This window comes from Ptychodera flava, unplaced genomic scaffold (genome assembly GCF_041260155.1).
Source record: "Ptychodera flava strain L36383 unplaced genomic scaffold, AS_Pfla_20210202 Scaffold_33__1_contigs__length_2856901_pilon, whole genome shotgun sequence".
NCBI lineage: Eukaryota > Metazoa > Hemichordata > Enteropneusta > Ptychoderidae > Ptychodera > Ptychodera flava.
Genome location: NW_027248355.1, coordinates 668,768 through 695,431, shown reverse-complemented (window position 1 = coordinate 695,431; position 26,664 = coordinate 668,768). Strand labels below are relative to the sequence as shown.

The window sequence follows — 26,664 nt, the reverse complement described above, 5'->3', positions numbered from 1 at the left end:
TATGTAAGTATGTATGTATCTGTTAGTCCGTCCACATCAAAAACTCCTAAACCGCAATGGCTGCTGTCTTAGTATTTGGTGAACATGTCAGTGCCAAAAATATGCAAATGAGGGGAAAAAAGGAAAAATCCTACAGGTGGCTAAAACTCAGTAAGCATTGGTCAGATTTGGTTGAAACTTAGTATGCAGATTTCTTTAGGTATCCTTAATTATGTGTGCACAAATTGGGGTGAAATTTGCATGTTTTTTAGGGTATTTTTTCTGTTTTTGGTCAAAAAATCTTGTTTTCTAAAATTGCTCGTCTGATCACTCTGAAAGTTAATATTCATGTTCCTCAGGATGACTCCAATCAAGTTTGTACAAATTGTATTGATATTATCATATTTGTAATTTTGGGGTAATTTTTCACATTGTAGATACGTTAAAGTTCACATCAGGACACATACCGGTACAAAGGAAAAGGCATTTGTCTGTAAAGTGTGAGGGAAGGGTTTTGCAGCCATTGGAGAATTAAAAGTTCATATGAGGACACATACGAAGGAAAAGCCATTTGTCTGCAAAGTGTGTGGGAAGGGTTTTGCAAGGAGTGGACATCTAAAATCTCACATGAGGACACATACAAATGAAAAGCCATTTGTCTGCAAAGTATGTGGTAACAGTTTTGCACAGTGTGGACACCTTAAAGTTCACATGATGACACATACAAAGGATAAGCCACTCATCTGCAAAGTGTTTGCGAAGGGTTTCGCAAGGAGTTGAACACTAAAAGGTAACATAAGGACACATACAAAGGAAAAATAATTTGTGTGCAAAGTATGTTGTAAGATATTTGCACAGCGTGGACATCTAAAACTTCACATAAGGACACATACAAAGTTCCTGCAAAGTGTGTGGGAAGGGTTTTGGAATGAGTGGAGATCTAAAAGTTCACAGCAGGCCACACATATAAATAAAAAGCTATTTGTCTGCAAAGTTCATGGCAATTTTTTACATGGTTGAATTCTCATATCACATCGGTAATCATTTCTTCTTTTGCCTCTTCTTCTTCCATAAATTCTTTGTAAAGCTAGATCTCCAAAACCTGTGCAGCCTTTTCAAACTTGCAGGGCTTATTAGGCATACTGAGTACTGGTGCACCTGACCCTTCATATTTTGATTGGTCACATGACCTCACTGTTATTAATTAGTAACAATCTTAATAACTATGGGAACAAAGACTTGACAAAATTTCACATGGCCTCGATGACCTTTGACAGCTATAAAGTTCATATTTGGTAGCATGGTAGACCTTATGGTGCCACATCATGTGCTTCATTTATTATGCACATATCTAATTCTAGGCTAGCCAATAGAGCTAGAGGTCTGATGTTTACCACATAGGCATATCTATGGGAGCAAAGATTTTTGACAAAATGACCTTTGTGACCTGTGACCTCAAATACACTTCTATGCCTATAAATCAGTAGTCAAAACAGCTATAAAGTTCATATTTTGTAGCATGGTAGACCTAATGGTGCCACATCAAGTGCCTAATTAATTATGTGCATATGTAATTCTTGGCTAGGTAATAGAGCTAGACGTTTGTTTTTTTTGGCACTCAGGGATTACTACGGGAGCAAATATTTTTGGCAAAATATAATGTGACTTTAATGACCTTGGACCTCAAGTATACTTATATGCGTTTAAATCAGCAGCCACCAGGGCAATACAGTTCATATTTGGTAGCATGGTAGACCTTATGGTGCCACATCATGTAACTCATTAACTATGTGCATATCTAATTCCGGGCTATTAATTGAATGAGTTGTCTGATTTGTGATGTCATATGACTTTCATAACCTTTGACCTCAAATATACTTATTTGCCTATTAAACAGTAGCCAAAAGGGCTATTGTCTTAATTTTCGGTGTAATGGTAGACCTTATAGTGCCACATCCTGTACCTCATTAATTGTGCACATATTTTGAGCTAGCCAATGAACCTAGTGATGTGAATTTTGGTTGACAGAAGTACAATAGGAACAAAGTTTTTTTGCAAAAAAGCACATATAACCGAGGTGACCTTTGCCGTCTCTGATGACATTTGCCTTTTTTTCCCACTTAAGTTTGCTTTGGCCCCGGCTTGCAGCTATATTTTATATTTGGTGCGATGGTAAATCGGGCGTTAACATTTCATTCATAATTTAGTTGATAGTTGATTTGTATTTCATGTGAATTTTGTTAATTGTTTTCTAGCAATGTTATATTTCGAAGTTTTTGGAAACATTTTTAGATTTTCCATTTTAATGAAACTTTTGTGACATGATCAGCAAAAACATTTGTTTTCGGGTGTCTACTAATGTTCTCACTTATTTTCTTTAAATCATAATAAATCAGCAAATAGTGTAATATTTTGTTATTGTTATATTTGATTTTAAAAAGCTTGATATATTTCTTAATCACCCGTATGATTCTTCAAAATTTGTGTTCGATATCGTATCAGTGAGACGCGGATACAGTTGTCGACAAGTCGATAGGCAATCATGAATTATGAATTGAATTGTCGATCTTCTTTTGATACTTCAATTAAATGGTCCCTATATAGTTCTATGATGAGAAATCTGATTCCAACAAGAAAGAGGCTACAGACTGATAGAGATTGTCGAAATTGAAAAGTAGACTGAATTCACGAAGACCGAATCGTCCTTTGAACAATTTGTAGGGCTGATCGAAGGGATTCTTGTAATTATAAAGTTGGAAACGCGCATACCCGACGTTTTGCTGACTGTGTCTGGAAAAGTTAATATATAATTCATTGTTTGCAGGACCAAAAGTACGACATCGTATGTAGTTTTCTAATCTTTTGCAAAAATCATCGACTTATTTTTGGCAACTAAATTTTAAAGCCAAGGAATGGGTGCGATCACGACTGTGGTTACAACACGATTGGAACTAATTTGGGATAATCTGATGATGAAGTAATGTCTTTAAAATCTGCAAATGTAAACTCGTCTGCCTTTCTTTTTACGTAACACATGAGTAATTTGTAATGTTGAGGCATTCTGTAAAAGGGCACCCGGCAGTTTTGAGAAATTTGAAAAATTTGAAGATCAAGTTATCCCAAATTAGTTCCAATCGTGTTTTACAGCAAAAAAGGGTCGGCGTTGACTCTCTGTTGTGCCGCACAACAAAATAAACGCAGCCAATGACGTTTTCACAGACAAAACACACAATGTAGCTAATGTCATGAAATCTTTTTATAAGGAGTGCTGGCGTTACCAGGACCTGTTATTTTTTTCTTGAACACAGTGATTATTTTATTATGAATGTCTTTTAGACAGATGTACCCATGTCTTGATCAGAAAAAAATACAGAAAAAAGTTAAATTTCAATGTTATCAATGACCTCATCCAACTCCGAAACTAAAGCGAGGGTTTCCCCGTCTTTCGAAAAACAACTGATGCTGAACACGGATAGGGTCAATGGAAAAGCGCACTAATTTTTTGAAACGAGGACGGACAAGAAAATGTCACGCCGGTTCTTAAATCTGGTAATACCAGGAAGTCTAAAGTCGTGTTCCTTGCCATTCAAGGTGTTTGTGAATACGATGGTGGAGGTTCTTTGGAAATAGGGTAGGAATCATTCATCGGTACGGATAGTCGCTGATTTATTATTTGACAGGGCATGGGCAGAGGAGTCGGTTACAATCAATGATTGTGTGCTGGCTGTCGTCGGAACTGGACGTTGATAATAGACATCCGGTGATGAACTTGAAGGCAGCATGAAATGACATGATATGGAAAATATATTACACTGGCAACTACGATGGCAGCAATCTTTTTTTAGCTGCCTTCTGCTGTGTTTGTTAGGTTGAAGCTGTCAAAGTTTCGTTGAAGCTGCCATCTCGGTTAAACAAGGAAGTTTGTGTAGATGCAGACGCAGGAAACGTGATACCTCGCCGTTCAAGCTTTTTAGCTCATATTTGGTTTTATATATAAATACCAAAAAGAGCTTATATGATGAGTCTGAGTGGCGTCTGTATGTCTGTATATTTGTGGGTATGTATATGCGGATGTATGTCCTTCACACACAAAGGCTCCCATACCGCCAAAGCTACCGTCTCAGGATTTTTTTGTACAGGTAAATGTAGGGGTTGAGATGTGAATTGTGTCAAAAATGTGCTAATGAGGTAAGAAAAAGGGAAATACTGCAAGTGTGCAGGAGTGGTGGCAGTGAACTGAATCAGCCCACACATCTGAATAAGAGGATTTTGACCTTTAACCTATTTGTATGCAGGGTACCTATTATGTTTGGGAGTGGCAGCAGTAACTGAAACAGCTAATTGGTCATTTCCTGTCATTGTTTATGAACTGTGACATATTAACAGATCTGCTGAAACCATGGATGTCTATTTTTGTACATCCATATGGTTGAAAGATTCTCTGCTATGCATATTGCTAAAGTTGACCTTCAGTACCTAAAGTTTCAGACCTTAATTACTTTTGTCATTCTTAATTTTCTGGTTTAAATATTTGTTGTTGTCTTTCTGGTTGTACTGTGCAGAAATTGTCATAACATCAACGTGTAATTTTCCTGCACTGAACAGATAGAAATAACACTTATTGTTGATCTTTTGTATGTACCAATTCTGATCAAATTTGAGCGACACCGTATAATTGTGGTATTTTTTTTGTACAGGATTTAGCGTATTTTTGGTTTTATTCTCGAACTCATTGTTAGAATCTTTTGTTACAAAGGATACAAATTGAATATTTTGTTTGATTTGTGGGATTGATTAGACTCTGTGCCTTTGATGACGTTTAGTTTGGGTGCTGTGTCTGAATAAACGTCAGTGGCTGCGTTTAGGGGTGAACCATTTGATTTCTGGGGGAATGGAGGAAATGGGTGGGGCAACAAATTTTTTTTCCCCATGACTGTGACAGCAATTTTTACCTCGCGTGCGCATGCGCGCAGCGAGGTTATGGTTTAGGCGTTTCTGTGTGTGTGTCTGTCTGTCTGTTAGCACGATATCTCAAAAACGGCTTTGCAGATTCCGATCACATTTCGCACACAATTTGTTCTTCAAATTTGCAAGAACTGATTAGTTTTTGGTGGTTGTGCTTTGCGAATTTATCAAGTTATGAGTAAAAGAAAATTTGTGGCCTGTATAAGTCTATGGGACGCTAAGTAAGTATGTTTGAGGGCGCTATACTAAAACATTTTACACAAAGTGATTTCTGAATTCAGTCACTCGGCCGCGCTGATCGCTAATCTTGAGTTTTGACTGTTGATGTCGTCGTGTCGACGTTTGACTTTAAGAATCGTGTGGGTTACTCTGGACATAGCGAACCAAAAGCTAGATTATCGAAGGTAAGCGTCATAATATTTGATCAATGCATTTTTCTCTGAGAATGAGATGTAGAGTGACACTTTTCAATCTTGTGTGTGTGTCAGCGAATTTATATTCCGGCATGGTTCCGCTGAGATCAGCATAATAATATTATGGCGACGTATTGACAGTCTGTGTCTTTTAAGTTGCTTTTCAAGATTGTATTAGCTACAGAACCAACAATGACAAATTTTTCATGAGATTTCCATGTTGGCATTGATGTTAAATCAGCAGCAGTAGGCTAGCTCCTGCGTACAATAGGTGTGCGTTTCCCGGCGGTACGGTGGTAGGCCGACGGCTTGTACCACACTGTCCACAGGACACCACGTGGTAGAGGCCGTGTGCACAACCTGTACGCAGAGCTTCGAATACACTAGACAGAGTTCGTGTTTCCGTAAATTAGGCATTGAACTTGACAATATAGGCAATAACCAGAATCATCGACCATCGCCTGACAAGTGCACCATAGTCAGCTGTACATGAGTTGCGTGGCGTGGTGAGCAGGTTCCCATGGGTATTTATTTTTTGAAACGCGTACTTCAAAGGTCACGAACTCATTTTGCTGCTACACGGCGCGGCACAGATGATTGTATCGTTTTTGGGAGCATTGAGATGTACTTTACAAAATGTGCACGCGAGGCCATTCAGTTCATATCTGGTTTTTTGTATTGTCAGTCCTGCATCAAATTATTTTTTGCTCACGTGTTCACACACGTGGGCATATGTCGCAGCGATGTCTGTCTGTCTGTCTGTCTGTGTGTCTGTGTGTCTGTCTGTCTGTCTGTTGGTCCACTTTCTCAAAAACGGCTGAACGTATTTCAGTCAAATTTGGTAGACATCTTCAGAATTCAAATGGCTAGAACTGAAAAGGTTTTGGTGGGCGTGGCTTGCATATTAATGAAGTTATCACAGTTTTAATTTTTCTGATACATGGTAGTCTATGGGAAGCCGGTATCTGTGGTTTGAGGGCGCTATCCCCACGTTACACTCTGGCTAGACGATGCTGAAATTAGACTCGGTTTCGGATTCGGTTTCGGATTCGGTTTCGGATTCTAGAGACTGAAAGAATTTTATATTTTCAGCCAATTGTTACACTGTGGAATACTGGATTTTCCTTACTTTCCCTGGACCCTTTTTTCAGCTAAAATAATATCTAATCACACTAAACAAAGTGAAAATAAGTATATAGGGATAACTTAGCAATACAAATTTTTTGACAAAATGTCATGTGATCTCGATGACCTTTGACCTTAAATATGAGTATATGTCCATAACTCAGTAACCACAAGTGCTACACCCTTCATATTTGGTATGATGGGAGACCTTATGACATCACATCCTGTACCTTATTAATTATGTGCATATCTAATTCTGAGCCAGCAAACAGAGCTAGAGGTCTGATTTTTGGTATATAGGTATAACTTAGCAATACAATTTTTTTGACAAAATGTCATGTGACCCCAATGACCTTTGACCTCAAATATACATATATGGCCATAACTAAGTAACCCCAAGTGCTACACCCTTCATATTTGGTATGATGGGAGACCTTATGACACCACATCCTGTACCTCATTAATTATGCGCATATCTAATTCTGAGCCAGCCAATAGAGCTAGAGGTCTGATTTTTGGTATATAGGGATAACTTAGCAATACATTTTTTTGACAAAATGTCACGTGACCTCGGTGACCTTTGACCTCAAATATACATATTTGTCCATAACTCAGTAACCACAAGTGCTACAGCCTTCATGTATGGTATGATGGGACAGCTTATGACGCCACATATTGTACCTCATTAATTATGCGCATATCTCATTCTGAGCGAGCCAATTGAGCTAGAGGTCTGATTTTTGGTATATAGGGATAACTTAGCAATACAATTTTTTGACAAAATGTCACGTGACCTCGGTGACCTTTGACCTCAAATATACATATTTGTCCATAACTCAGTAACCACAAGTGCTACAGCCTTCATGTATGGCATGATGAAACACCTTATGACGCCACATATTGTACCTCATTAATTATGCGCATATCAAATTTGAGCGAGCCAATAGAGCTAGAGGTCTGATTTTTGGTATATAGGGATAACTTAGCAATACAATTTTTTTGACAAAATGTCACGTGACCTCGGTGACCTTTGACCTCCAATATACATATTTTTCCATAACTCGGTAACCACAAGTGCTACACCCTTCATGTTTGGTATGATGGGACACGTTATGACGCCACATACTGTACCTCAATAATTATGCGCATATCTCATTCTGAGCGAGCCAATAGAGCTGGATGTCTAATTTTTGTATATAGGGATAACTATAGGAGAGAAATTTTTTGACCAAATGTCATGTGACCTCGATGACCTTTTACCTAAAATATATGTTTATGTCAATAAATAAGTAACCACAAGTGCTATGTCCTTTGTATTTAGTAGGATGGGAGACCTTATGACAACACACGCTTTACCTCATTAATTATGTACACATCTATTCTGGGCAAGCGAATAGAGCTAGAGATCTGATTTTTTGGCATATAGGGATTAATTAGGAATATAATTTTTTTTTTGAAAATGTCATGTGACCTTGATGACCTTTGACCTTGATTATACATATATATGCATATTTCAGTAACCACAAGTTCTATACCCTCCAATTTTGATAGGATATTAGACCTTAAGATGTCACATCTTGTACCTCATTTATAATGCGCATATGTATTTCTTGGCTGGCCAATACTGCTAGAGGTCTGATCTTTTTTCCCGATTTAGAACCGTAACTTAGACATGCCTCATGTGTTTCAAATTGGGAACAACGACATAGACCTATGTGCCCATAGATCTCAACATATACACTCCAATGATACTTCTTAATGACCACATTTTCCTGCCCCATCAAGACTAGTACTCCTATTACAAGTGGGGACTATGTCATTGTAAATGACTTGTTGAGTTAATGGTTGTATCACAGTATTCGATATATCTAATTCTGTATTTTTTCCATTTTATATTCTGAATAATTAAATTAAACATATTTCACTGTCTCCAGTACATTTCATTTAAGTATTTTCACTTCATGCACTTTATCCCTTTCACACATGTTCAAATATCTACCAGAGAACAAACACTAAATAGTCCAGGATGGGAGCTACAGTGTCATTGACGCTATTTTTACTTCAGCCAATTCCTAATTTGCATATTAAATGAATTTTCATACTTAGGGATATTCATCTGAATTGACTTGATCAAAATTGATGTAACTTGCTATGTACATTTCAGACACTGTAATACAATATTATTGAAAGTCATTAATCATTTTCTCTTCAGCAAATTCCTAATTTGCATGTTTAATGAACTTTCCTAATTAGAGATATATATCTGAATTGACTTGACCAAAGTTGACAAAACTTGCTACATATATTGCAGATACCATGATACAACATTATTGACAATCATTAAGCATTTTTACTTAAGTCAATTCCTAATTTACATATTTAATGAACTTTGCTTATTAGGGATATATACTGGGATTTACTTGATCAAAGTTGGCAAAACATGACAACATTGATGATTATACCTGGTTAAAACAATATCGAAAGTCATTTCACATTTTCATGTCAGCTAATTTACAATTTGCATATCTAATGAGCTTTCACAGCTCGGCATATATGGCTTGAAGGACTTGGCCAACGGTAATTACACTTGCTATATAAATGACAGCAGTCAAAGAACTTTAATATTTTTATTTCAGCTAATTACATATTTGTATACTTCATGACCTTTGAGAATTAATCAGCGGTGATTATTGTTCATTATGTTGATCATAATACTTTCAATGAAGTTGCAAACATGTGGCAAAGGTTCAAATTTACACATAACTGTATGAAACACGTGAGCATTTTCAGTTCATATCTGGTTTCTGTATGCAGTGGCAAAGCAAATTTTTTTTTCTCGCTTGCCAATTTTTTGCTCACGTGTTTATACACGTGAGCATATGTCGTAGCGATGTCTGTCTATCTGTCTGTCTGTCTGTCTGTGTGTCCGTGTGTCTGTCTGTCTGTCTGTCTGTCTGTCTGTTGGTCCGATATCTCAAAAACAGCTGATCAGATCAGAATCAAATCTGGTACATAGATTTAGATAGCAAATGGCAAAAACTGATTAGTTTTTGGTTGGTCTGGCTTGCATACTTTTTGCTCATTTGCATAATGAATTGTTTTAGAAAAAACGGATATTCATTAAAAACGACTACACACAATTTGATGAGATTTGCTACAAATGTTGATCACAATAAGATATATCAGTAGTGGGAACCATTAAGGGGTGACATTAAAGAGAGTTGCTAATTTGCATATTTAATGAACTTTCCTAATTAGGGATATATGTCTGATTTGACTAGATCAAAATCGACCAAACTTGGTATGTATATTAAAGACACTATGATTTAACATTATTGAAAGTCATTAAACGTTTTAACTGCAGCCAATTCCTAATTTACATATTTAATGAACCTTGCTAATTAGAGATATATATTTAAATTGACTGGACCAAAGTTGATGAAACTTGCTACATGTATTGAAGCTACTATGATACAACATTTTTGAAAGTCATTAAACATTTTTACTTCAGCCAATTCCCAATTTGCATATTTAATAAACTTTCCAAATTAGGGATATATATCTGAATTAACTTGATTGTAGTTGTCGGAACTTGCTATATACATCAAAGATACTGTGATATAATATTATTGAAAATCAAAAAACATTTTTACTTCAGCCAATTCCTAATTTGCATATTAAATGAATTTTCATAATTAGGGATATTTATCTGAATTGACTTGATCAAAATTGATGAAATTTGCTATGTACATTAAAGACACTAAAATACAATATTATTGAAAGTCATTAAGCATTTTCTCTTCAGCCAATTCCTAATTTGCATATTAAATGAACTTTCCTAATTAGATATATATATATATGAATCAACTTGACCAAAGTTGACAAAACTTGCTACATATATTGCAGATACCATGATACAACATTGTTGAAAATCATTAAGCATTTTTACTTTTAGCCAATTCCTAATTTACATATTTAATGACCTTTGCTTATTAGGGATATATACTGGATTTACTTGATCAAAGTTGGCAAAACATGCTATGTACATTGATGATTATACCAGGTTAAAACAATATCAAAAGTCATTTCACATTTTCATGTCAGCTAATTTATAATTTGCATGTCTGATGAGCTTTCACAACTCGGCATATATGACTTGAAGGACTTGGCCAATGGTAATTACACTTGCTATATAAAGTGGTGATACAATGACAGCAGTAAAAGAACTTTGATATTTTTATTTCAGCTAATTACATATTTGTATACTTCATGACGTAATCGGCGGTGATTCTTGTTCAATTCGTTGATCATAATATTTTCAATGAAGTTGCACATAACTGCAATATACAATGAAACACGTGAGCATTTTCAGTTCATATCTGGTTAATACAATATGCTATACATACACGTTATTGGTTCACAACCGGATGTTTTAATAACTTGTTGTGTTCATCGTTCTGCTATTACAATTTTACGTACAACAAATAACTAGTAAAAATCCATTTGGAGCTGACTGATCTTGTGAGTGCTGTATCCCTGATCCCTCTGAGTTGCTTTCCTTCAAGCCATCATAGTAGTACCAGGAACCAGAACAAAATATCTTGCATGTGTAGTTTGACCCGTTCCAATATGCAGGTACCTGCATGTACCGAACCAAAAAGATATGGGATCTGCCTACTGTCATCCATGAAGCCACTGCCATAGTCTCCAGTAGAGTAATAGTAGCCTGGTTAAACCAGACGGCTGATCTGTTCCATCCACTGAACAGATCAGCCGTCTGGTTAAATCAGGCTGATAGTGACTAGTATAGAAGTGTAGTGATCATACAGTTGTGAAAGTCAGTACTATAGCTGTGTTTTATATAAAATCAGTACTGTCAACTTCTCAGGAAAGAAGTCATGTTTTACAAAAGTTGTGTTTGTATTTCATTATTTGTTATTGTATTTTCATTGCAAGGAAAGACATATTTTAAGGTAGCTTTCCGCCTTTGTTTTGGTATTTTGAGTCAAAAACACGATTTTTCTTTTATCCCTTAAAAGTATTCCTATAATATTGATCTTCCTTGTGTGTAGAATATCTTGGTCGTGAAGTTCCTGTTTTTGGGTGAAATTTTGGAATAAAAATGTACGAGAGGCACAGGTGTACATTTTGGCGTTTGAGACTACCGTTAAGTCTTGATTGACAAGGGATTACGCTAAGCAAGCAGCGTCACAGTATTCACATGCACTTGGACAACATACGCTGTGAAAATCCCATTAGCACCTACCGTTCACTGCGTGGGTCAAGACCATAGTGTGTACCTGGCAATTAGGCGTCGAAAGGTGGGTCTTACAGTTTTTCTCATAGGGGTGGCCGCTCCCAAAAGATCACAATTTATCGACACAATCAGACAAGGTCACACTTATGACATTGTTGACGGTACAATTTCAGATTACACAAATGGCCCACGCACTAAATGTTTTATCTGGGACATTTTTGTGCTTTTGTAAAAGCACCAGAAGTGGTGGATAAGTTTCGTAATGTTAAACATCTTTGAAGAGGCTGTCCCGTATACATAAATGGTACGTTCCACTGGCGGCCTGAGTGACAGCGGGAACACTTGAATACCGCAACAGACACCATTCACATCTTCAACATTCAAGCAACATTCGGCCTCTTTCGGCCGAAGTTTCGGCTTCTTTTGGCCCCAAGACATTTCGACACCCCCGTTACGATTTATTTTTTCCCTTCAAACTTATTAGTAACTGACAGACCAGTCATATTCATAAGCGTGACCTTTGCGTTTTGACCAGTATGACTTTTACAGTGCCGTTTAGGCGCCGCTTTTCAAACTTTGACAGTGTCGGCGGCTATTGCTATTGAAAATGATATGAAACTCTTTTCGACGGTTTTTCACCATGTTCTCACAAACTTTAAAGCATGTGAATGCTGACACTATACTTCTCAGTGTTTTGATTTGTAACATTTGGCACGGGTCCCCCAACCAGATAGTGCCGAAACGTCTTTGGTCGCGTTGCCTAAACGTCTTGGGGTCGGAAATTGTGCGGCCGAAACGACTTTGCGCCAAAAGGTCTAGAAACCCGACATAGTCCGTTCGATGAGAATACTAAGTGAGTTGAACAATTTATGAATAAAAATGAAATATCAGAAGCCGCGGCACTGGAACTACTTGGGATTAGAAAATACAAGGTGGAAACAAATTGCATGGGCTGCAAGAGAGCGACAGCAAATTTTCCCAAGGCAAAATACGTAGCGATGCAGAAATCCCACGCCACAAAACAATAGCTGCTTTGGTTTGCAGACGTTTTGGCACAATGGCAGTGAACTGATAATGTCGAAGTCGTTTCAATCCCGCGGTCCCGTTTTTCCTTGTCCCATTTCGTTTCCGGACCGCGCTATTACCCAATATTCGTACAATGCAACCACCCTACCACTAAATGAGAAACCGACTTTGACGAGGTAAAAGCATACGTCGACTAAAAAATGTTCATCGTACACCGGACGAATGTGAATCAAATGATTTTATGGGAATGGACACGACAGCATTTTTATCAGTTATCATGGCAGTAGCCAAAATACTGCAGGACCGAAGACAAATTTCAATATGAATTTGACCGTCACAACGTAATAACGTAATCGCCCTGAGTTTTCATCAACATGTCATCATTGGTCGGTAAACCATTGAATGAGACGCTTACGGGCTAAGGGGAGAACCATTTGATTTTTTGGGGGGGGGGTATGGAGGAAATGGGTATGGGAGCAAATTTTTTTTTCCTGTCACAGTGACAGCAATTTTTTTTTTCTACTGTCAGAGCTGCATCAATTTTTTTTTTCAAATGGAGTAGCAATGCAAATTTTTTTTCTTTGTCATCAAGTTTGTGATGCGTTGTATATAAGGGAGCCGTAATTATTTACGGCCTGAAACTCAGAAATTTCAAGTGCAACCCCCCCCCCCGTCAACTATGATGAATTTGAGTAACTCCCCTCTCTAACTCTGAAATTTTGACTGATCCCCCCCCCCCCACTTAGAAAAGTTAAATACAAATACATGTTTTGTAAAATTTACAAAATACAGCAATTTAACAGTAAAGACCTTTGAAATCCTGATGTACTCTGCTAGACTATCATCAGTTATCTCATGATGGTTCAAAAAAGGTGAACCCATCAAATGAAATTGCAAGTCACAATAAAATAAAGATATAAAAGCTCACGCAGTATCTAACCATATAGTATATTGTTAATTTGGATGGGTATTATGACAAGGTTTTCACTAGGATATCTGACCGGGCAGAATTTTAAAGTACAGGGAGAACACGCGAGAGGCTTAGGGGGAAAGTGTCACAGGGGCTTTCCCGTATCTTGCATGGAAAGTTTAAGATATTGATGTGTGCAATGGTGCAGTCTGGTGCTATCTGAGAGGTGTTTTTTAATTTTTTTTTATACTAAGTGAAACTGTTAGAACACCTCAAGGGGGAGAGCAAAACGAGAGGGGGTTTCCCCCTCTCGTATTGGAAATTTTGGGAATTGATGTGTTTAATGGTTCAATCTGAGAGGAGTTTCAGGTTATTTTGCATTTGGTAAAACTGTTTGAAAATGACATTGAACACTGCAATATTTTTACATTTTATGCATGATCAGTGTTTGTGTCACAATATTCAACAACCAAACGATGACAATACAATTTGTGAAAAACAGTTCTGTTTGCCAGAGACTGAAAGAAATAAATATACAGGAACGGAAAATTTGTGACCTTCTTGTGTCATTTCTCCAGCTGCCAGCTTCTAATGAAAAGCTTGAATATGGTATGTTTAACTGTCAAAATGGTCATTGAAGTGAGGTAAATGGAAACATGTCTCTGTGATAATAAAGGATGAATTCACAACAGTTCAGTTTTGTCCTAGATCCTGGGAAAATTTTGAGAAATTGATGTGCGCCACGGTGCAGTTTAGTGCAATCCGATAGGTATTTTAAATTTGTCTTTTACCAGTAACACTGTTAGAAAAGCCAAGGGGGGGGGAGAGCACGAGAGGGGGTGCCCCCCTCTCGCATTGAAAATTTTGAGAAATGGATGTGTGCAATGGTGCAATCTGAGATGTGTTTCAATTTATTTCGCCAAAATAAATTGAGTAACCCGTCCCCCTTCCTCTCCACATTTTGAGTAACGCCCCCTGAAGTTTTCAATTTTTTTAGTGACCCTCTCCCTTGTATTAATACATTTGTTGTTCCTCAATTTTTCATTGTCAACTTGTACATCTTCCTAATATATTTATATTGAGAGAATACTATATTGATTTTAACACTAGTTTATTGACTCCTGTCTTGTGTTTTAAAATTTTCACAATTTACAGAAGTCAAAAAGTCCCCTTTAGGTAGTGCATATGCCATTGAGATATTGCAACAGAAATCCTGAAATATGATTTCTTGGGTCAGGAAAGGGAAGGAAAACATTGAGTGCACTGAGGTGTAAGTAGACCTATGTAGTGCATGCTTATATCATAAGTGCTGGGAAAAAAACATAAGAATTGCTTGTGGTAAAAACATTTGCGCCGCCTATGGCGGCGCGCCGGCAAAGAATACATGAGAATAGGGTTTCCAAATTTTGCTAATTTCTGGTGCATTGTGACAATTTTTTTTTTCACTTCTGTCTGTTATGACAATTTTTTTTTTCTCAGGCCATGGCAGGATCAATTTTTTTTTTCTTCTATCTCACCTGGCGACAAATTTTTTTTTCTCAAAATCCTCCATACCCCCCCCAGAAATCAAATGGTTCTCCCCTAACTACTTGAATACAGTGCAAAACACCATCCTAATCCTGAGATTTACATATAATGAAGACGGGTCTGATATCATATTCGCCTGGAATCGATGGTATTCATGTTGGATACGAACAACAGCAGACAGTTATCTATCTGTGACCATGGAGGTAGGAAGACTACTACCTCCATGCTGTGACGTATGACGCTTGACGAGAGGTCTATCGCATGCAACTTGCGCTTGATGAAATGACGTACTTTTCTCTATGTTCATGTTTTCTCAACTTCTCTCCTTTGACTTTTATGCCACCGACAGGCGATTGGTTCATGACTCCAGAAACGGTCTTCACCCACAGAAATGCTGTACAGAGTGAGGACGAACTATTGTCTCAGAAATGCTCGTAGTTTGATTAGTGTTAATCGGTTTTCAAGGCGCGTGAAGATCTAAAAAATGGCTGCTCACTGAATCCTCGGTTACTCTAACCGTAACGAATCACAGCATGGAGCTGTTCTTTTTTATCTCCATGATCACAGACACCGCAAATGTACATCCACATACAAACGCAGATATTTTTGTTGTCAGCCAATATTGTTTTCCCTACATCACTCATCGGGCTCGCTTTCATTCCGCAGCAGTGAGTCGTTTCCGAGGTCGAATCGAATGCTGCCATAAACGTACACTGTAGTGTACGCTTGTCATGGAGGTAATTAGTCCAAGCGCTCGTGTTGACGGCATCGAGATGCCGTAGCAGTTCCGACAGTTAGGTCGAACAGTTAATACTCTATTTAAACCTTACAACTAATCAGTCAACAGATTATGCATAATCCCTTCCCTGGCACTCCCCAAGTTTATTTACTCATCAGCTACTGTGTAGATTGCGCTCTAAAAAGAGTACAACGCTCCCAAAATTCACCCTTTTTAGCCTCATTTCGACCGTTGACACTGATTTCAATGAGTGAATATACTGTTGAAGTTGAACACTTTGATTTCACTGTCTGGTTTTAGTGTTTTGTCGGTTGAGTACATTGTTTATTGCCATTCAAAAGGAAAAAACCGAACCAATTTACTAAATCGCCTTTTTCTCAGTTCGGCATTTTGTCACATTGCAGCACGTTCAAAAGAGTTTAACTCGAGAACGCGTGAACGGAAGTTCACCAGATTTTCACAGACGTTTGTCAAGTAGGTTGTCTCCAAAACCGTGTCTCAGTTTCTTTATGAAGATTTTTAAAGTCGAGTTATTGCTGCTTAATTAGGCGGCGTTATAAGACTAATCGGTGGATAAACTTTGACTCAATGATGTGAAAAAACTAAGGCCTTTTTCAAAAATCTGAGACACGGTTTTGTAGCCAGTATTCTGAAGACCAATTGCCCGTTATCAACTAAACAATAGCCCCTCTCCGCTCAGACTTAAACTTTTTTACGTGAGACCACCCATTTTCTTTACACTTTCACTAAGATCTTCAAAAAAATTCATCGCACACTAATTTTCTTGATAAAACAAAAAAATTCATAGCAATAGCTTTCAGGTGATATATAATACTTGGGTAAAAGTACACATTTTGATGGCAAAATTCACGTTTGAAAATAGGTCGACGCAAAGGTGGAAAACTACCTTAAGAATAATATATTGCTTTTAAAAGTAGTTCATTGAATCGTGTCGTTTGTTTTAAATTTTCAGTAGATACAGATCACAGCAAGTCCAATGGTTCCCCTTTTAATACTGACTGTGTCAATGCTTTATTGCAACATATTTAAAACATTGTCATCACAATGAAACTTTGAACATTGTGTAGTATTGAAGTTTATTTATATGCCAGATTTTTTACATCAGGATTCACTCTAAAATATTGACAATATTAGTGCCGCCGTAGGCGGCCTCCCTCCAGCGTTTTTTTTAAAATCAGTCCCAAACTTTGGTGATTTTAGCACGTGGCGACAATTTTTTTTCTCTCCTGTCTGTTGGAACAATTTTTTTTCTCAAGCCATTGTTGGATCAAATTTTTTTTTCTGTCCTTCACCTGCCGACAATTTTTTTCCCCAGATCCTCCATCCCCGCAGAAATCAAATGGTTCTCCCCTTATGTCGTTGGGCCACACAACAGAGAGTCAACGCTGACCCTGCTGCAGATTGGGTTCGCGGTTGAATACACTCTTTCATGATGGTACCAATGAAGACGATCTTGTCAGATGTTGTCATTGTGTCACGTGGCGTGGTCGAATTGTAGTTTTGTCTTGATCGTTCAACACGTATATTGTTCATGGTTGTCGTTGCTATCTCAGTTACCCGACACAAAGTCAGCTAATAACGCACATACAGTCGAGTGGTGCACCATCATTCGGTCAGTTTAATCACATACTTCTACAGGGTTACAATAACATTTAACGTCCGTTGTATACAAAGCCGTGGTCCACCGTAGTGAAACTGACTGGGTTTCTCGCTATAGTCATACGTCAAAGTCCCATAGCATCTGCATCCAGTGTGTAAAGTCGAGGAAGAAGTGCCCAGAAGTGTGTCTCTCTCCAGAAAGTATACAATTTAAATCATCTCCAAATCTGCATATGTCATGCCTTTGATATGCATCTACCATCAACTTAAGATGGGTAGGGGAGAAAGGTCGCTCCCATCTAAGTACGAAGTCAAACAGGATGGACGGTCTGTCGTCTTTGCTAATGACTTTAGCAGTTGCTAAAACAGAAGATTCATTAACGGAGAATACACGGTTACTTCAATGGAAGTTAAACGAGGGACAACATGATTGAAACCCAAGATTTCACAGCCGTACAATAAAAGTAGAGTGACATAAGTATCAAAAGTTTAAAAGAATCTGACAATGACACTCTCACCTCCCAGCTTTTTTATTAGAGTTTTCATAGGAAAATGGCTTTTCTTCCCGGTGAGTCTTGGTGTTTCTTGTTAAGGCTCCTACTAAGTCTATACGAGAAAATTAAACCCAGGTACTTGTATTTGCCTATTATCATGAGCCATCGTTCATAATTTTTTTATCCGACCTCTTTGCGCAACACAATAAGTTTAGTCTAATCAAAGTTGACACTTAAATGCCAGTGAGAACAATTAAGCTGTAACTGATAAAATTTGTCTCTGAGTGTGGATTGGCATATCTGATCCATCGGCCACATCGTCTGCATACATCAAAATATTGATAGTTTGGGCTTCTTCTTCACCATAAACACCTTTGCAACTGAACTCATTAATGCACGAAGCGAGGTAATTGATGAGTAAAGAAATAAGATATGGGGCGTTGTATATGGCCTTCCATGTTCCATTCAAAAGAATTTGTAATACCTGCAGAAATGTTTACACAAGATTGTAAATTCCTATACAATGATCTGAAAATAGAAAAAAATTACCGTCAATCCCGTATCGAATCAAATTATCCTACAACAAATTATGCAGCACAGAGTCAAAGACCTTTGAAAGTCTACGAAAATGCAATAAAATCTCCATTTTCATAGTGTCAGATATTTTGCTACCATAGACTGGAGTGTTAAAATGTTGTTAATGGTAGTATAGCCGGGCCAAAACCCAGCCTGAGCTTCTGAAAAAATGTTCTTAAATTAACAATATATTTTAGAAGAAAATTGAAAATCTTTGTAAATATTTTGCCAAATATAGGAAGAAGGGAAATGCCTCTATAATTATTAACATTACACAGGACAGACAATGGGAAAAATACTGCCGCAGTGGCCGGACAAAATTTCTGCTGTACCATTTCCTTCAGGCCCCCCCGACATCAATTGGTTTCCCCCTTACAGGCAAGAGTTAAAGGTTACGTAATATCTGACTTCAACTAGAGGAAGTATCAGAGTATCGGGTTTTGTTTCGGTACTTCACGTTGTTTTCCCTCGCTGTAGCATGTGTTCATGGAGGTCATTTCCCGGGGGTCATTTGCACAAAGGGAGTGCCTCTACAACTTATTGTTCAAGTTGACCGAAAATCGTATTACGTCTAAATCCTCGTGTCTAACACTCAGGCCGCCCGTATCTAGGGTCTCGCCGTCGTCTTTTGACCTTCACCCATACTCCATAATTATAGTCGGAGGCCAAAAGTCGACGTCGAGACCCCAGACTTACTCCGCCCAGGCTAGGCATTCACACAGATCGAATGTCTGCGTCGCGTCGCGTTTACATCGGACGTTGTGTATATTTACTGCTCTGTTCCCGCTCTTGAGTCAGTGTTCGCGCCCTTTGCAAATAGTTCTGTTGAAGTGTTGGCATTCTTGTGTCTGGGACGGCAGAAGGCAACGATGTCATTATATTTGTAAACTGAGGGGGACACGGAGTGATACAATCTCGAGTAATACAATACGTTTGAATGTGTAAATATTAACGAAATGGTCGTGGACACTGATCACGAAGGAATTAATAGCTTTAATATTTAAATGCGTGTACAAATATCATCGTTTTGTCTATGTGATTCGGCTTTGCCTTGCTAATATAATGTAACAAGGACATACGTACACCGTACGGGTTAGACGCAAAATTAATCTATCTGCATCAGATATAGGCCCCGGATGTAGGCACAGCCTTACAGTGCGACACATAGGGGCACTGTCCTTTGTGAATGAAAACGGGCGAGTGTCACATAGTTTTAAAGACTTATACAGCTCGTACGGACGTTTTCGATAGCTGACCAGCTAGAGGGGTCAACTAGTCTAAGGGGATGACCATTAAATATCCCTGGGGGGTCTGGCTGTAATTTTTTCGTACCTGATCCACTGTTCAATTTTTATTTTCACTCTCTGATTACTGGTAACTTTTTCCCCGCACTCCTTATGACTTTTTCCCCCAACAACAAATGCACAGTCCCCTACTGTGTGCAGAGTAAAGTGTTGCACGTTAGATAATCAGTTGGATTACAATACTTGTATATATATTCAAATCTTTATGCATCTTGAACTGAGTGTAGTCCAGGTGATAATTTTTTGTACACGAAAACATCAGAAATATCTCGAAAACATCAGAATTATCTCGTATCAGAAATGAAGTCAACCTAACATCAAGAATACCTCATCGACAAAGATACGAGGAATGACGTAATGAAAAAACTTGTCTATACAACGACCTTCAGTCGGTATATTAAAACCAGCCTAATCAAACAATTCTTATCAAGAAACTGGAAAATAATAGAGGGCGATCAAACATTCGCCACAGTTTTTCAAAAAAAACCGATCATGTCATATAAAAGGAACAATAACATAAAAGACATCTTCGTTCAAGGAAAAACCATACACGAGGAAATAAACGAACACGAACGAACTAAGCAACAAAGCACACAACAATCAGACAACAACGTCATGATTCTAGCGTCTCTTATTGATGAACAGTGGTGACCATCAAACTAAACATGTGGAAAACAAAACTATTCGAGCGACTGATGAAGGGACACCCCATTTCGGTTACGAAACACTCTATCATAAAACCGATTCCCCCGGGGGGGGGGGCTGATCCCATGTCCAGGGTCCGAGCACTATAGATTCACCGGTGGCTAACCATGTTCCCCGTTAACATGAAACCTAATTGATCGACAAACTATATCGTATATCTCTAACAACGGTGAGAAGAAGCCTTCAATGTTTTATATTCTTAGCACCTCTCAAAATGTAGTTGGCCAAAGAACCATTGTGTATCTTAAACAGTCTTAAATTTGCGCCCGAAGGACGCCCTGAAAATAAAAAATATGTGTTCCAGAAAGTAACTTTTGATGTTTTTTTCCTCTCAGCTTAGTGAGCCATCTATTTTTCCCAACCCCCTCTGGCTGATTTTCTTCTCATTGACATTCGCTGGGAATACTTTTTAAAAAATTTCTAGATCCCCCAGGATATCAAATGGTCCATCCCTAAGCTAGGCTGGGCTCAAGTTGGTCTTTGTGTACTTTATGTCCACGATCGCGCTTGAAACATTTAAAATTCGGTGCAGTGCCGTTTTTATCCCTTGTCGATTTTATCGACGCTCTTGGGCGGTCGACCCTACTTGGTTTTTCTAGTCATTACGCAGCCGAGATATCTACTACCAGAACCTGAAGCCACTTTCTGTCAGTCGATTAAATTTTCTTGTGTGGTATATGTTTTTGAGTCGCATCTCAACATAGTTTTGCATGTTTCACGGGCTATACATTTACTTGTTTAAAACGCGATGCAAAAATTAATATTTCTTGAATGGAAAGGGTTAGCACGGACATTACCTTAGATTTTCAAAATGACGCTGCCCGAAAATAATGACCGCTCAAGATTCTTTGAAACTAAGTAACACTCGCCCATTTTCATGCATAAAAGACAGTGCCCCCAGTGTGTCGCAAGCCATATCAATAGTAATAAACGAATATTCTCATTTAACCTTTGAACTTTCAAAAAATACTTTTTAACCTGAACAAACTGTGCTAGAGGGGTGGTGATAGACCGTGATAGAGAGACCGTGGTTTTGCATAAAAAAATCATTCATTGTTTTCTCACACGATGCCATGCAAGGTAAATTAACACTTTTTTTGAAATCCAAAATTATGTTTCGGAAAACACGTTCAATTTTTACCTCTGCCTTCAAGGAAAGTACATTTCCATCAATTATCAAAGATATATACAGATGTACATGATAGTTTTGTTTTGTCGGGGAAAATTGTTAACAGTTTGCCTCATAGACGCCCATGTATTATAATTTTATATTTTTGGATGAAGCAATATATAAGCCCCATCATACATTCTGCAAACAAAATGGTGACCTTCCCCAAAAGGCATCAGTGATATTTCACTACCCTTCAAAATGATCTCACGAAAAACACTTTTCGTCAAAAAAACCCCTAAAAACACCGCCACCCCCGTAATGTCTGTCCAGTCCCTATATACTAATCTGAAATTTGGCTTTTGAAAATTTCCCATGCCTGTCATACGGCGATATGAATATTTAGGGACCGAGCACAATTAACGGCAGGGGGGGGGGCGGAAGAGAAAATGGGGGGGCCACGAAAAAAAATGAGTGTTCTTGGGGTGGGCCATGAAAATTCCAGGGAAAGTAAGGGGTGGGCCACCAAAATTTTTTACACCATGACAGACAGAGAATATTTTTCAGCATTTTTGTTCCCTGTTGAAGCTGGAGTTCCTTGTTAAACTTCTTGTAGCATGATGAAATACCAAGTCTTAAACCTCACAATGCAGTTGTTATGTGTAAAATGAGCAATATTATTATTGAAAATTGACTTCATTTGTCAACAGTAATATGGTTGGTAATGATACAGAGGCTCGGTTGAAACTGGTTATTTCATCATGCTATAGGAATCCCTTATAGAACAGGAATGCCTGTCAGTACCATGTGAAATTAGCATTCACATGGCTAGTTGGCATGACTTAATGCATGTGCATAGGGAATAGGCAGTCAGGCAGTCCACATTCATTTCAGAAGCACGTTGGTAACATGTGTATAGGCCGAAATATTTAAATGAGCTAGCCATTCACACACATGTGAATGAATGGTTATTCTGAATCCACTCACATGTATGTGAACCAATGGTTATTTTGAATGCACATATGAATGACAGGGTCATCCTGGCAGAAAAAGAGCACCATGAAAAGTACTGATTTGACATCCGATTTCACTTATTTTGATGTTGCCGTTATGAATTTGGTAAACATTGTTACATTTGCATGTTTGCAAGGTGTAAGCAAACATCAAATAAGTGAAATCAAATTCCAGTAAAATCAAGTACTTTTACACAGCCTCTTACGGTGAATTATAAGATACAATTGGTTGGATATGTAATTTAACCATATTTGGCCTAAAACTAAGACGGCCAAACAGAGTTAAAAGCAACTCTGACTCACCTGAACACAGCAAACACAAGCAGACTCACCTTTCCAAACGTTCAAAATAAAAAGCACAAACATATCTGTAAGTCTGATGACCAATTTAATAAATTTTTGGCTTTAACAAATTTCATAGACACAGTGAAAAGTGATTTAGTCAAAGATTAGTTTTAAAAGAGTTCATTTAACTCTGGCCAAGTCTCGTCTTTCATGTCCTATTTTGTTTTGAAATTTGACATTGAAGACTTCTTTACGTAAGTCATGATTATTCTTGCCAAATTTCTCTTGGGCCTTGGCTGACATGCACACTGAAATGAAACAGAGAGAAGAGAATGAACTTAGCAACATTTATTAAGACGACAACTTTACAATAAAGTTTCAGAACATGTGTGTGATTTGTTACATACACATAGAGGAATTTTTTACATACATCTTTGCGAGTGCAAAATTAATACATTGAAAATGTAACATATATGTCTAGAAATGTGCTTGTGTACGTTGTATTGACTTGACTAGTTGCCACAGCCACTATACCGATTAATTTATGTACATCTTTACAAAGTGAGGGCATCACAATTCATAATTTGAATCAATACAAGAAAGTATGTTAATACATGAGGCAAACAAGTTATTGAACTCAATAAAAATTACAGCTGCTGTCCCTTGCAAATTAAGACGTATCACATTTCTAAAGATTTTTTCTGTCTTTCAATACAAGGCTTCTTACCTGGCAATATCATATTAACAATGGATTTTAAAAGTAACCATGTACAAAAGAAGTAAAAAATGCAAGTAAGACCGGGTGGTACAAACGATCACAAGTTTACATAGCCATGTTCATCCTACGATCTACCGGTAGTTTGGGGTTTTTTTAATATTTTCATTTCGCCTATTTTTTATAGCAGTGTTTTTGCACTGAGTGAGACCATGGACGCAAACTAAGCTTAGGCGTTGTTCAAGCCCAGCTTTGTTTTGCGTTAATGGCCACACTGTACACCTCCCTCCGCCCTGTCCAGGTATACAGATACGTACTTTCTTTTCACCCCTAAAGCTCAGGTTAAAAATGTCGGGCCATATACAAAACCAAGCTTCCCAGGAAAACATCAATGTGCAGAGAAAAGCCTCTCTATAAGGCATACTAATTTCGTAATTGCCCTTTATAAATATGCATTTCAAATACTTACCGGATGAATGGAAAATTATCGTCCACGACGACTTGCTATCTCGGCCACTGCATCCAACACTGTCGCGGGGAAATACACTTTACCTTCATGCCAACTGAAACATTACCACTTAGACCTAACTCACTTGCTGTTTTGACTCAAAATGTGTCGTCACTGGGGGAAGAAATGACCGAGAAATCAGCCATAATCGTGAGATTCAGCTGGTCTGAACAGCCATTACTTCAAAAAAATCTGCGCAATCTCATTTGAGAGATGCAATGTGATATCCGACAACGATCGTGTGGGAACACAAAGCATTGGTCAAATTCGAAAGGTCAAGGGTCGTGATCGTCGCAAAATTTTGACATTTCAAGTACGCGTAAACTGTTCCTTTAGATTTTTCCAATAAGCAAAAATTGACTTTATATGAAGAGATCAGTTAAAATACGGACGTCAAACACACTAAGTGAACCCTGTTGCAATTCTGATCAGCCTCTTTAAATCCGAGCGTACTCATTTACGGGACCCTTACGTTCATACCCTGTTGCGTCCCGTCCACTCTTCCAACACAACTCTTTCCAAAGTCACGACCATACATCGTCAGAACCGCTAGTCCATCCGGCTCGACTTTTGAACGGTTTGGGGATGAACAGTACCTGTACTGCGTTTCCATTAAGTTTTATGTAAGTTGTAATCGCGAAAGTTTTACAATGGCAGATGCAGAACCGTCGCAAGTGTGTTCGTCGTTGTGTGATTATGATCTGACGTACATGTACATGACTGCACATCATAGCCAGTTGCTGACGGACGTACGCGAAAACATGGACCGTATGAGAAAAATTTAATGACAGATCCAACCATATTACGTCTGGAAATGTGAGTACCTTTCAATAGAATGCAGGTTCCGATCATATGGAATATTTAGCGGTGAACATGTGTTTATTATTGCACATTTTGAAAATAAAAATAAACGATGTTTAAAATTTTATCTGTGCTGATTTAATTTAGAGGCTGCTCACAGACGTTTGTAGCCATCTGCATGACTTCCCTCTTGTCATATTCATTGGTTTATACTGAAAATCCCTGGTCTCGTTTTTTTGAATGGAGATGAATGAAACTAATGCTAATTATATTTAAGGGATAGGCTGTAACTTCATAATTTTGGCAGAAATTGTGTTCTTCGTACATCGACTACAGGTTTTTCTCTCTTTTCAAAATCATGTTAGCCAGTATTGCTAATGTTATTCTATTTTCTAAAACACGTTCAAATATCCAGTCTTCACAACCTGTATTATGTACAGTCAGCATTGTTATTGTTGGTAAACACATTTTGGTCTCGACTAAACTTCAATTGAACACAATAACAGTGAACTTTTATAATATACATGCACACAAAGTGTATGTTGGTTGTATTGATAATATCAACGAGCTAATTCAACTTAAATTTGTAAACCAATGAAGTAAGTGCAGTTGATACATAACAAAAATATTAACAAAATCAAAAACTTACAGCTTTATACTGTCACTTTAAAATGGCAAACCGTTGCTTCTGTAGCCACTAAATATTTAAGTCTGAGAACAATTTAACTGGTAAATGTGACCCATGTGGCATTTCTATAGTGCAAACATGAGTAATTTCACCTGAAAAACTTAACCCAAGTAAAATCAACTCTACACATGAGTGCCGCCTAATTTATTTAAATTAAATAGACAATAGGGATGTGAAAACATGAGAATTGACAACAAGTCAGTCCTTGGAGTTTATTAATGCATGTCTAAATTTTTACCGCCACATGTGTAAGCTACCATTCAATCCATTGACAATCTTCCCTTCTATCATGAATTCAATAGGACTGCTAATGAATGGTTACTTCACATGGCTGAGTCTGATTTCACATTCATAGCCAGTGATGAATGTTCAAATTTTAACATGTCATATTTCCAATACTGGCATGTGGCAGGTTGGACTGCTATGGACTGCCTATTTTTCCTCAAATAACCATTCAACCTGTTCCACACAGGAATGTGGACTGGCTAATAGGCAGTTCAGAACTAGAATACGTAGTGGACACACAGGAAAAAAATACTGAAAAAAAGGGAGGAAAAAATGGCATTAATGGGTCTTTTATAGTTAGCCCATGAAGGACTATTCCAATGGCAGACTTTCATTACAGTGGAGTAACATTGAATATCTTGGGTAGTCATAGAAAGGCAGACACTGGGTTGTGGAAAGTGCATTGAAATCACAACGGTCATGTTATACATTTTTCCCCAACATCTGAAAACATCATACAGATACTCAGTTGAAGTAAAGTTATTTTATTTGTTTATTATTTATATATTTATTTGTTTATTATTTATTTCAAGAATGCAAGAATGTTGTTTTCACTAAAGCATATATTAAAAGTTATAAGGATTATATATATGTGTACAACTTTGTACCTATGTAATCTTT

At 37.7% G+C, this 26,664-nt stretch overlaps 1 long non-coding RNA gene across 1 annotated transcript; it reads right to left on the bottom strand.

The window, feature by feature from the left end:
* Positions 1-23,132: 23,132 nt before the first annotated feature.
* LOC139127551 (uncharacterized) lies at positions 23,133-24,412 on the bottom strand. The gene is made up of 2 exons (XR_011551044.1): positions 24,231-24,412; positions 23,133-23,354 (listed from the first exon to the last, which is right to left on the bottom strand). It is a non-coding gene; the product is annotated as an uncharacterized lncRNA (long non-coding RNA).
* Positions 24,413-26,664: the final 2,252 nt, after the last annotated feature.